Source organism: Lutra lutra, chromosome 5 (genome assembly GCF_902655055.1).
Source record: "Lutra lutra chromosome 5, mLutLut1.2, whole genome shotgun sequence".
Taxonomy (NCBI): Eukaryota; Metazoa; Chordata; class Mammalia; order Carnivora; family Mustelidae; genus Lutra; species Lutra lutra.
In genome coordinates this window covers 146,343,182-146,356,226 of record NC_062282.1, presented here as the reverse complement: position 1 = coordinate 146,356,226, position 13,045 = coordinate 146,343,182, and the positions used below count along the sequence as shown (strand labels likewise).

Here is a 13,045-nt window from a genome sequence, read left to right as displayed (position 1 = left end):
AAGTTCATGTCTGAATCATCCCAGTGGACTTCTCTTCTTCGCTCCTAGTCATCTTGGGCTTTGTGTCCTCCTCTGAGGCTGCTTTATTCTTGGTGGATGGGAGTGGGTGGTGGGTGGTCCAGACGTATTTCGACACTTAAATTCCCATCCCGTACTTTCCGGTGTCAAGGCAGTAACTCTGTCATCACTCACCTCCCTCTTGCCTCAGCATCTTATTTTTCAGATACTTGTTAAAAAATTGCTCTTTATGGAGGAACCAGATAATCCTTAAACTAAATTCTAAGCCATATTTTGCCTTGGATACTTCTACCTTGCTTGGTGATGGAGTTTTTTGTCAGACGTTGCCTTTCTCTCAACAATGCCCCCTCCCCAACGCTGGGCTTTTCAGTGTTAAAATAAAAAAAAAATACATAAACTTTGGGGTGTTTCCTGACTTAATTTCTTCATTATAGGCTTGAAGTGTGCCCCTTCTAATTGCTGACCAGTCTGTCCTACAGAGGAAAGGAAGCATTTGGGAGGAAAGTAGATAGTTGTAAAACAGAGCAGGAAGGAGTCACAGACTTGAGAAATCATCCATGAAGAAATCTGATAAGACCCCATTCGGGATTATGTTCACAGGGGAAGAGTAAAAAGTAAAGTGTTTAACAGGGTTTACCTCATTAGTGAAAAGACTGTTAGGAAACAGAGAATTTCAAGGAACTAGACGGTTGAGAGGGTGAAGACAGTCAACGGAGAGTAACTGAAGATTTCAATTTAAGGTTGTAATACTACATGGACTTGAATTAAAGTTTTAAAGTTTCAGAGCCAGAATATTGGGTTGTCTTAGAGATGTCGGTTAGTTGCTCTTAGCTAAAATCCGAGAGCGTGGATGAACCCAAATTGTTCCCATGAATCCTAAAGTCCTTTATGGATGAACGGTCTGATTTGCTGTAAGACTAGGCCATGTGGACTGTTGTGTATTCTGCCTACTTATCATTCTTTATAAGCCTTCAGACATTAAGTCTTTGCGTTAAAAGATGTGAGTTACAGAGGACTATAAAGTTCCCCAGCTGTACTGAGAAATGTTTTATGTAAGTGGGTATTTGTTTCTTTAATCATCTAGAAAAAGTTGTCCTCATACCAGGTCAACCAGCTTTTCTTGGTCTTTCTTATGACAGACTATTGAACTGTTGAAGCGTACAAGATATATGAGAATGTATTTTTATTATTCCATGAGCAGTACTAGAGTTTAGTGTCTAAAACATAGACTTCAAAAAAGGCAGAAATACAGACTTCCACATTTAACACATCCTCTTTTTTTTTTTTTTTAAAGCATTTTGTCTCTTTATTTGACAGAGAGACACAGCTCAAGAGGGAACACAAGCAGGGGGAGTTGGAGAGGGAGAAGCAGGCTTCCCACCAAGCAGGGAGCCAGATATGGGGCTCAAATCCAGGACCCTGGGATCACGACCTGAGCCAAAGGCAGATGCTTAACAACTGGGCCACCCAGGTGCCCCTTAACACATCCTCTTGCAACAATTTTACCACTTACTAACCATCTCACAAGCTGCTTCACATTTTCCTTTGCCTTCCGTTGTACGAAAGTGCAGTCCATTTCCTACTCACCCTTGGATCATACGTAGGAGGAAGCTGTATTTGCTCAAACATGTTGTAGAACAAAGATTCCTCAGTACTTAGGTTCTCTATTCCCAGACTCTGGGCTACCTCTCTTGTCTCTCTCCCCAAAGTCTTCTCTTTGTTCTTCCCTTACATAAGCACTGTTCTCTGACGTTTGTTTCTCTGAATACTTTTTCAACTTGACATTCAGCAAGAGCTAAACATCAAGAGAAAGGGAGGAGAAGATAGATGATGTGTTATCCATTAGGAAAATGAGGACCCCAGATCTAAACTATATTGGAAAAATTTAAACCTACTGCCATACGTTTCTATAGAGAGCATTTGTATTTCTTTCCCTCGTTAAACACAGAGGTTAGGTGAAAGGTAGAATAATTAAATTAGAAATTCTTTAGAGGAAGGGGAGAAGAGAAAAGAAAAAACAATCCTCAGAATGCTGTCATCAATGAAACCATAAAACTGCAAGGAGCAAAGACTATATAGAGGTCAGGGGAAATGGAGCATGGGTCACGGAGAAAAAAATCCCCCAAGGAGTCATATTTCAGACAACTGCTGTTTGGATAAAACCACGTCTGGGCCCATGCTTCAACTTTATCTTTAGTTACTGGTGTTTCTTACGAGATCCAGTATTGGGGGGGGCAGCATAAAATAATAATAATAATAGTAATAATAATAGTAATGATAATAATAATAATAATGATGATGTTGTCTCCATTATATAGAACTTAACATTTTCAGAAAATTCTCTCTCCATTAATCCTGTGATGATGTCACTTCTTGGAACGACGCTCATGAAAAAACTGCGAAGATCTTTCCACATTTGTCTTAGGCAAATGCTTCTCTTTGTTTTCTCATTTACAAATAGGGAAACCAAGGCACAATGGAATGAAATGCAGCTAAAATTAGTCGTCGGTAGTCGTCGGTGAGATGAGTGCTCCTCGCCTTCCTGGCACGGTCTAAAAGGTGCAGGGACCTCAAGACCTGGTCACTTTCTGAGGTAAGCTCTGCAGGTTAGAGTCCTACTCGTTAAAATGATTTTGCCAGATGTTCTGGTCTGTCTGTTGGCAGAGTTACATGGGGAAATTTGTAATAAGAGAATTGCCCATATGGTTATTACTCTGTTGCTTTTGTAACCTCAAAGGGGTATTACCCACAGAGGGATCATTACCCAAAATACAATGTGTGGGAGAATGAATCTGAGAGCCACTGGAAAGAAATGTGGCATGAAAACAAGAGGACTGTTGGTGCTGCCCATTGCTTTCTGACTTCTAGTTGCTTCCAGACAGCTGCGAGAGTCCCCAGTAGATTCGCTGTGTGGCTGTGATGTCTGTGATTAGATTCTGTGTTAATTCTGTGTCTGAGATGTGGGCTCGCTCCACACCCATTAAGGCTGCACTTCTGTTGTGTAACATTAGAAATTTTCTAAGTTGGGCTTCCATGCTTTGTAACTTGAGAAAAAGCTACAGATCGAGTAGATACTTGGTTGGATTCTCCTAGAACCGTGTACATACAGTAAGATTATTCCTGAACAGTCTTCGTTACTAACTGAAATTAACACATGTAATGAGAATTTGGCATCAGGAAGATGTTAAAAAATGGCTTCGTGTTTTAAGAGGTGGGAATAAAGTTGGAAACTCTCAGACAATTGAAAGTCACTCAGCTGCCTTTTAAAATCTTCTTATTGGATTAAGTTACGTGTTCTACACACATCTCAGTTTTAAAACTTTTGGCTTCTTTGAGTCATGTCAAAATTAGCTGAAGAAGTAAGTCCAGCTCTTACACAATAGGTATAGAATGTGTGGTAGAAGAGCTGAATACCCCCCCACCATTTTCCTTAATTTTCATAATTCTGCTCACATAATTCATTCAAGATCACGTTAGGTGATTTCTAAAACAATGAATGGAAAGAAGCAGGAAAAAGTCAACCATAACTCCTATTCCCTACCCCACCTCCCATTGTTAAATCCTACCCCAACTCCCATTGTTAAAACTTTTGACTTCATGGTATGATTCCTTCCATTCATTTGTGTGTGTGTGTGTGTGTGTGTGTGTGTGTGTGTGTGTGTGTGTGTCTTTTAAGGTTGACATTATGGTATATATTAACTGTTAATCTGCCAAAATCTTCTATGTCTCTGAATGCCAACTGTCCAACCTGAAAAATGGTAACAACACTTGCCCACTTCATTGTTTTTTCCTGAGGGTCTGATAGTAGTACATTGTGTCCTGTAGAAGTTTCATGGGTATCAATACAAGGTTTACTTTCTCTCCATTCTTATTCTCATCTACGTGAGGTTGAATCTTTCTGTCTCTTTAATGTTTGAGGCAGTCTTGACTACACTGTGGTTATTTTCTGCTAAAAATGTCAGTGTAGTTCAGTTTTAAACTAGGGATAAAACTTCAGGTCTTACAAATGATAAGGAATGGTCTGCACTTCTACTAGTCCAGTCAGGGAGCAGGGAGAAAGGATGGAAGTGAAAAACACAGTTGGTACATATCTTGGCTTTGGGACCTTCTTCTCATATTCTTGTCCTAGCTAAAACCAGTTGCCCACCATGAGTGTCTTCATTGTGACACTCATTCAAATGTTTGCTTTCTCAGTGGGTCCTCCTCTGTGCTTCTCATGGTGTCTACAGGATTTTCCCATTGCTGGTTTCGTTTGACTCTATTCTCACTTCTTCCATTGCCTTCAAGCTCCACCAATGGCTGACTCTTAAGAGTTTCTAGTTCCTGGAGTTCCCTCACCTCGTACGAAATTCAGTAAAGTTGGAGGGGAGGGTTGGGCGAGATTCTAGTCAGACTGTGCTGGGATGTTCCTAGATCACTGTTCCCCCAAAATAATAGTCCTGGCTGCTTGTCTGGTGGATAGCCATGTCACACAGACTTGTAGAGTTGTGGCCTATATGATTGTGTGGACGAGAGGGAATTCTTATCTTCATTTGCAACAGAAACATCTCAAGAAATAGACTAAAAATGGTTGGAGCTTAGAGCCTATTGGGTGTGACCTTCAGCCCTGGTCCTTCAGCTTCCTACTTTTTAGGTATGTGACCTTAAGAATATTGCAGAAATCCTCTGGCATTCAATTTTGAGAACTTCTTAACTGTATTTTGTGGATAAGAAAGGCCAAAGGATTGACATAAGGATTCAGTGATGTGTGGTATTACCATAAATGTCTGTAGATCACTTCTTCCATCTCCTTGTTGATTTTACAAGAAAGCATGCAACATAAGGCTTTCCTTTCTCTTTCCTTGTGTTTTTCTCCCTCCCCTCTTCCTTCCTTCCATTGTTGGGGAATATAAACAGAAAGGTATTTAGGTAAATGGGTACATGAAGTGAGGGAGGGATGCCAGGAGATAAGCAAGGGTACCATTGTGCTGTAATAGCCAATCACTTACACTTGATGGGTCCCAAACACAGAACTTTCCATGCCTTCACTGGAGTCAGGAGCTTTGAGAGTTGGTTTGGAGAGAGCGTAATGATTGGAGAGGTGAGCGTAATGATTGGAGAGGTGTACCGAAAAAGGAGATTGGTCCCATTTGTTCTGTAAAGGATACAGTCTCAAGATTAAAGGATGGGATCACGTAGACTAAAAATCCATTTCAAGTGACAGGAATCTAAAATCTATACAAATAAATTCACAGAGATTGTTTTCAAATTGTTTTCAAATAAATCTTAAAGAAGTTTGCAATTTCCCTGGTTACAGGCAATTCAGAGTCCTGTGTTCATTCACTTTAATATTTATAAGAAATAGGTAAGGCAGAAGTTAGAAAGTAAAGAGTGAGAATTGAATCCCCAGTATTCTGAGAAGCACATTAAAACTTGTATTAACGGCCTTCGGAATCCATTTTTTTATAGAAAAACCCAAGCTGAAAGTTTTTCCAAGTTGCCCAAATAACTGTACTGGCAATAAACTTTAGCATTGTTTTTCCCTCAGGGAAAATTATGCTGAGTGCGTTTGATAGAATTTTATATTGAGAAATAGGGAAGCAGGGGAAGCCAAGGGGGAAGGGATGATGAGAAGAAGAGAGAATTAACACATAGCAGAAGCATTAAAGCTTTAACTTAAATACGAATGATTTTCCGACTGTTGGAGAATACAAGGGTGATAGTCATAATTGCCCAGCTGTTGTTCGCAGAGCATCACAGCTGCACATAAGTGACTACACAGATAGGGGATTTTATTGTCTTTTTCTTCGATTCTTATGTGACTCGGGGTCGGGGGTGGATATTATTTTACCCTTGAACGAAGGGAAGAAAAACAATGTTTTTCTTAAAGGTTTAGACAATTGAAAGAAATGAGAGAATTCAGCTCCTTCTTCACATCCTTTGGTTGCAATTCTGATTCAAAGAACAATTCATTATACCTGTCTCATTAACACCATTTAGAATGCTCTAACTCTGGATTTTTGAATGGCTATAAGCCGTGTAGATGTTGAAGAAAATAATCTGTTGTGTGTCTTCATTTCTCCCCTCCAGTGACCTACTGAAGAAATGAAAATGGAGGAAGATTTTTTTCCTTTACTTGAAATGAACAGTACTTTTTGGCCTGCGGTCTGTGTAGCAGTACAAATGAAGAGGTAGTGAAGGGATGCTCTGATTAAAAAAGAATTCGGTGGACATAAAATAAGCCTCATACCTGAATTGGAGAGCTACGTGGCCAGCATAGGCGATGGGCTGTGTGACCTAGAAGCGAAGCGATTCCTGTGCAGGGCTGGTCTGTGGAAGAGAACTAACATCTCTCTTGTCCACAGAGGATAAAACTTTAACATCCTACCTAGTTACCTTCTGAGGTCCTTTTCTCCTAAACTGTTTCCGGATTTACTCCTTCATAATTTTCTTCTTTAGTTTGAACCAAACCAATCTGATTTTTGTTTTTTTTTCTAGTAGGCTCCTTTTGCTTGCTACTGATTTCATACCAAATTGTAATTAGAGATCTTCGTGAATTGACGATGGGGTTACATGTTGATCAACCCAGAGTTAAGTTGAAAATATCTTAAGTTGAAATGCACTTCAGACACCTAACCTACTGAATGTCATTATCTTAGCCTTGCCTATTGTAAATGTACTCAGAACATTTACGTTGCCTACCAATGGGCAAAATAATCTAATGCAAAGCCTATTTTATTAAGTGTGTTGAGAATCCCATGTAGTTAATGCCTGAATAGAAAGTGAAAAACAGAAAGGTTAGAAGTGTATCACTTGTTTACCCTCCGTTGGGGACTGTCTGTATTTCTGGTTTTCTTTTCTCAGTTTGCATATAACTTTGTTTTCATTGACTATTCAAAGTACTTTCATTGCTTATAAAGAGTTCAGGAAAACTGTGGCCATCTTTGCAGGGCAATAACAAGCAATTGTTGAGCACTTTGTGTTGGAGACGATGTTCTCCACTTGAATTATGGTTACTTTTGTGAATCCTCCAGTCGAACTTGGGAACTTTTATCATGTACAGCTGATAAAACCAAAGAGCAGAGAAGCTATCGTGTGTACGACAGTAGAGCTGGAAGACTGCAGAGCTAGGATTCAGACTCTTGTTCTGTCTCTAATGTTTGCCTGGCCAAGATTGAGCTCTGCCCCTCCTGGCCCTGCTTCCTTCACAGCCTGGTCTCTCGTGGTAAATATTAACTACATGATTCCAAAATAGAGTTTCCAGACCTCACCTCTCCTGGAATTCTGACATCACATGCATACTTGGTTGGTTGATAATCTTTACTTGGATATGGAAGTAGGCCTCTTAAACACAACGAGTCAAAGCAGACGTACTGTTTACTAATAATATCTCATATCCTGCGACGAACTTCTCGCTCTTTCCAGTGAGTCGGTATCATGATCTTCCTCCTAGCTGCTCAAATTAAAATTAGCAATATTTTTACGGGATTTTATTTATTTGTCATAGAGAGAGCACACGCAGGGGAAGGGGAAGAGGGAGAAACAGGCTCCCTGCTGAGCAGGGAGCCCAGCACAGGACTTGATGCCAGGACCCTGGGATCATGACCTTAGCTGAAAGCAAATGCTTAACCGACTGAGCCACCCAGGTGTCCCTAGCGATCTTTTTATTACTCCTGTCTTTTTCATATCCCTGTATTTAATCATCCAACAGGCGCTATCAATTTTACCCCTACAATATATTCCAAATCCACTCACTTTTCTCCATATTTAGTATCACCACCTTGTCCAAGATTTCATTGCATTTCAACCTGGTCTAGAGCAGGAAGCTTCCCCTACGTCTCCCTGATTCCATTACTGCCCCATATGGTCTATTGTCAACCCAACACTTACAGTGATACTTCTAGAGTGGAAGTTACATTGTAAGATGTCTCTGCAGTGGATTCCCATGACACTGAGGATAAAATAAAAACTCCTTTTTCGTTACCTTCTTGTCTGAATGACATTTGTGCTCATTCAGATCTTTGCTTAAGTGACATTTGCATTAAGGGACTGCTCCTGACCATTCCCTGTAAAAGTAGCCATCCTGTTACTTGCAGATCACTCTAATTCCTCATAATTTTTCTTTCACATTTGGCTACTGTTTTTCCCACTCCCAGTAGAGCCTCCATGAGTCAAGTGGCTTGCCTGTCTTGGCTATATCTGTACTCCCAGGTACTTCATGAATGTTAATCATAATCAGACACATCCCAGCAGAAAAATTCGAAGTCAACACTTCTAAAATCCACCATTTAATCAACATGACCGATCAAGTGCACACATCTTTGCACATTTGCTTTGAGATACACTTCTCGATGTAGAATTGTGTTCAAAGGTAAGTGTACTTAACTTGTTATAGACATTGAAGAATTGTCCCTCCGAAACTTGTGTCGTTGTTTTCCAAGAGGGAATAAGAATTTCCGTTACTCTATTGTCTCATCAGCACTAGGAATCATCCATTTTTCCCAATTTTCTTTTTCTGATCTGAAAGGTGAAAAATGCTATTTCATTATTGTTTGAATTTGTACTTACTTCATTTGTAAGTACATTGAACATCATTGAACATCATTTTGGAATTTAAATGCCACCCACACTTCTTCTTTCGTGGATTCTCTGTTTTAATATGGTGACTCTTTCTGCGTGTTTCCTTTTACTTTTGATAGGAGAATCCTCAATAGGTATTTCAAATAATTTAAGTAATTTTAGCCACTTTGCATTTTGATTTGACTGTTCTTAATGTTTGTGTCCTCTACAGAAGTTGAAATTTTTGTTCAGTGATAATTGTCTTTGAGGTCTTTCTTCAGTGTTAGCTCTAGAGAGATTTTCTCTTCTTGATGTTTTAAGCACATTAACTAATGTTTGGCTGTATTTCTTTTAAAGCTTTAGTTTTCATGTTTAAATTCTTATTTGCCTGTAATTCATTTTGGTATAGGAAATAAGGTAGAGAACTGCCTTTTTTATTTTAAATTTCAAAAATATCAGTTTTTTCTTTATTTTTAAGTGGTCTCTACACCAAACATGGGGCTCATACTCATAACCCTGAGATTGCGTGTTCTTCTGATGGAGCCAGTCAGGGGCCGCTAAAAATAAGTTTTTCCAGTATCCATTTTCTTCCAATTGTCCTTTACTGATCAATTCTTCTCTCAAATTTTTTTTTCCACATTGTCTATTCCCATCCATACTTGGATCCATTAGTGGATTCTCTATTTCAGCATACTCCAAGCAGTGTTCTTTGGAAGATAATTTTGGGAATTCTCTTGAGAAAAGTATCATGCCCATGTGAGTTTGGGAAAAACTTAGGTTATGAAAATTTAGACAGGTTTCTACAGAACAGTGCTTCTCAGATGGTTTAACATGCTAAAACAGGTTGTAAATCTCTAAGAGGGGGATAAAGAAGGTCATATTTTTGAAGAGTATTTGTCCATGGAAGTGATTTTGGGAAGATTTCAGTTGGCTTTTTTCGACAAACCTGATCCATGCTTTTTCATTGGTCTGTCGTTGCATTGGCCACTGCCACAGTCTTTGAGTTAATGTCCTTTATAATGTATTTTATCATTTGATAAGGCATGTCCTTCCTCCTTAGTGTTCTTTTTCAGAATATATGAGATTTCCTAAACAGCTTGCACATGTCTCACACAATAGACATTTTTCTTGATTCAGTCACGAGGGGCCATGAGTTAGTCACAAGAACTTCTATGCTTCCATAGAACAGCACTTCTCTGTGGTTTATTCTTTTTCTTTTCTTTTTCCCTCTTTTCACTTCCTTCCCTTTGTTTAAGTTGCTAGAAAGCAAGGCCTTGGACAACACTAAGGTTTTTCAAAGGCTAACTCAAGCTAATCTGAGATTAGTTCAGATAATTCTTATTAAGAGAAAAGAGAAAAATCCCTGAGATGAGAGGGGGAGCAGCTAATCAGTTAGAGATAAGCAGAGCAGGACAATTGGACAATAACAATCCTGAATGTGGAGAAGGAGCTAGTAAACTTCGGGATTGGATAATAAGAAATTGTTAGTAATATGAAATTGTTAGGGAGGCCTATGTCAGAAAGCCTATCTTAGTCATTTTTTTGTTTCCAAAGTTGTTCTAAAATGACTCTTAAAACTCTATTAAAGTTTAAATTTTTAAAGAAAATAAAAATCTTGCCTTAGGAAAATGAGTAGAAAGTGGACACTGAGATTAGACAGACATAGCTGGGTAAAGCACTACTAACTGATAGCTTAGGACAAAAATGTACCTTCATTAAAAATCTTCATTTATGCACCATACAGCAGTGAGAGGATGCAGACACCTCAGGTTGATTTGCTATCATGGTGCAGCTCCTCAACTTGAATCCAGAAAATGTGGCCCTGGTCTTCAAGCTCCCACTAGTTGTACGACTTGGCACAAGTCAGATAGGCTCTCAGGTCTCCTCTCTCTCTCTCTCTCTTTTTTTTTTTTTTTAAAGATTTTATTTATTTATTTGACAGAGAGAGATCACAAGTAGGCAGAGAGGCAGGCAGAGAGGGAGAAGCAGGCTCCCCACTGAGCAGAGAGCCCGATGTGCGGCTCTATCCCAGGACCCTGAGATCATGACCTGAGCTGAAGGCAGAGGCTTAACCCGCTGAGCCACCCAGGCGCCCCGAGGCTCTTGGATCTTCTTGTGTCTCAGCCCACAGTGTGCTAGAACTTGCTCTTCAGACACAGCTGGTGGTGAGCATCTCCTCCAACCCCACATGTGGTGACCTCATGGTCATGGTAGCTGGCATTGGCCACGGTGGGAGTTGATACACCATGGAAAGCAACACATGCTATAAATCAAAGTAGTCTTGTTGTTACTGTTGTCCTTGCCTTTTTTCAGAGGGGCTCTGTGAACACTGCTGTGTGCAATCCCTACCAATTCTTACAAATTGCTGGAAAACCAAAATGATTTAATAAATAGGAAATCTCTTGGTTATTACGAATCTTCGCCAAATGAAGACACTGCATGTAACTTAACCTCTGTATACCTCTCTGAGACTAAAACTAAAAAAAAAAAAAAAACCAAACAGAACTGTGGGTTTCTAAAGAGAGCAGATTTGAGAGTCCACCAGTGTCGGTCTTTTATCTTTGGTTAATTTTGGAAGTAGTTTAAGTTATTTTCATGGAGTAGGTATTTTAAGTTTTTAAATATGGAAATAAAAAAAATGGGTTGTTTTGTGCAGCGCAGTTCTTGAAATTTCACTTACTGATTGAGGCATAGAAAACTAAGGAGAATACGAACACTGATGTTAAGAAAGATCACATAGTGTCTTGGAAAATTGGGCATCGGTATATTTTAGATTTTTCACTCTTGTTGATTATGTCATATGTAAAGACTTCTATCATTTAAACATCTCTAAGCCGTATTCCTAGCTACTTTCTGATTTTGACTGCTCTGGGGATATTAACAGAGCACCAAGTGACGGCTTCAGACAGGGATAGTAAATGCTTTCTGGTGTAGTGGAAAGAACATGAAATTTGGTCAGAAGAGCAGGGTTCTAGTCTCTCCCAGAGCCTTAATAAGAGGATGGGGAGGAAAAATAGCCATAAAAGGAGAGTTACCTCCACTTCAGAATCCTGTCTCTAGCAATACTGCACAAAGTATTTTCCTCCCCTTCTCTTCCCATCCTCCTTCCAAACCAGCCCATTAGCACACCGCTTTTCACACTTTCACTTGTTTATGGACTGAGTGTTGCAAGTGCTTTGACCATATAGACAGAATTAATAATAAGTCTGACAAATACGTAAAGAAATCCGAAAAGAAATTTGTGAGAGGGCTTTGTGAAAGGTGAAAGTAAAAGGTAGAAGCTGATATAAAATCAGTTGGCTTGACTGTTGGTTAACATAGTGATGGTATTGATTGAATTTGAGAATAATAAAATGGCTTCCAGGAAGTTTTTTCTTGCATAGTTCCTTAGGAATTGGCTCTAACTTTGCTGTTTTTGGATAACATTTAAAGTCAGGCTTTTATTATTGTTCAGCCTCATTTCCTAAAACAAGGAAATTGATATATTTCATAAAACCTTTATTTAAATATGCCAGATAATGAAAGCATTTCAGTGTATAGCGATGAGAACTTGTCTGATGACATTTTCTGCTTATATTTTTTTCATTGACTTCTAGTGGCATATGATTGGTTAAACATATTTAAATTGGTGAGATGGACTTTTCAAGAATTGATATTTTATTAACATTGTACGGTTCTTCAAAAATTCAAATGCTAATATTGACAAATCACTAATCAAGTGACAGTTTTCTATATAATTTTCATTCACTTACTTTGATGAAATAGCACAATGTTCTTACAATTACACACACACACACACACACACACACACACACACACACACATTTAGTTTGATGTTATGGTGGATAAAGAGCCAAGTTTTAAACTCAAATAGGGATTCTGTGAAAATCAGATTGAGTTTAGGAAGCCCTAGGCTTAGAAAAAAGTTTTTGGTTTCATAAAGTTCTGCCCCCTTAAACTAATTTAACTTGATACTCAAAATCAGTTCCATTTTACTTTGACAATTAAAGTGTTAAAATAGTAAAAATTCAATTATTCCTTTACTTTGATGACACTGTTATAATACTCAGAACACATCCTCTCAGGAAGCAGGAAGTACCGGATATCCAACAGAGGGGTTGGTTTCTCTAAGATTGCAGTGAAAGAGGTTTTAATGTTGTGTATGTATCCTGATCTTGGAGGAATACAAAATTTCAACCTCTCACCTAATTTGTGTACCACAAGGAAATATTTTAAGTACACTATTAATGTCTTTCTTTCTTTCAGCAAAAAGGAGAGGTGTTTTAGTAGGTAAAATGATAAATTTCACTTCAGTATATATGCTGCTGAAGCAAGCATGATAAATTTCACTTCATACATTTCCATATCTACTGATCTTTTAGTTAGATCCTCATTTGAACCATTCTGAAAGTTTGAGAGCTTTCCCAGTTGAGAGTTTGTTGTCTAGCTCTCCCCTTTATTGTTAACATTTCCGCTGTTCCTTTCTGTG

General features: G+C 38.8%; 1 long non-coding RNA gene across 1 annotated transcript in view; it reads left to right on the top strand.

The window, feature by feature from the left end:
* The first annotated feature begins 2,464 nt into the window (after positions 1–2,464).
* LOC125099632 (uncharacterized) overlaps positions 2,465–13,045 on the top strand; it is a 132,826-nt gene continuing 122,245 nt past the window's right edge. The window contains exon 1 of the long non-coding RNA XR_007127300.1: positions 2,465–2,611. This is a non-coding gene — a long non-coding RNA (uncharacterized LOC125099632). The remainder of the gene's footprint in view (positions 2,612–13,045) is intronic.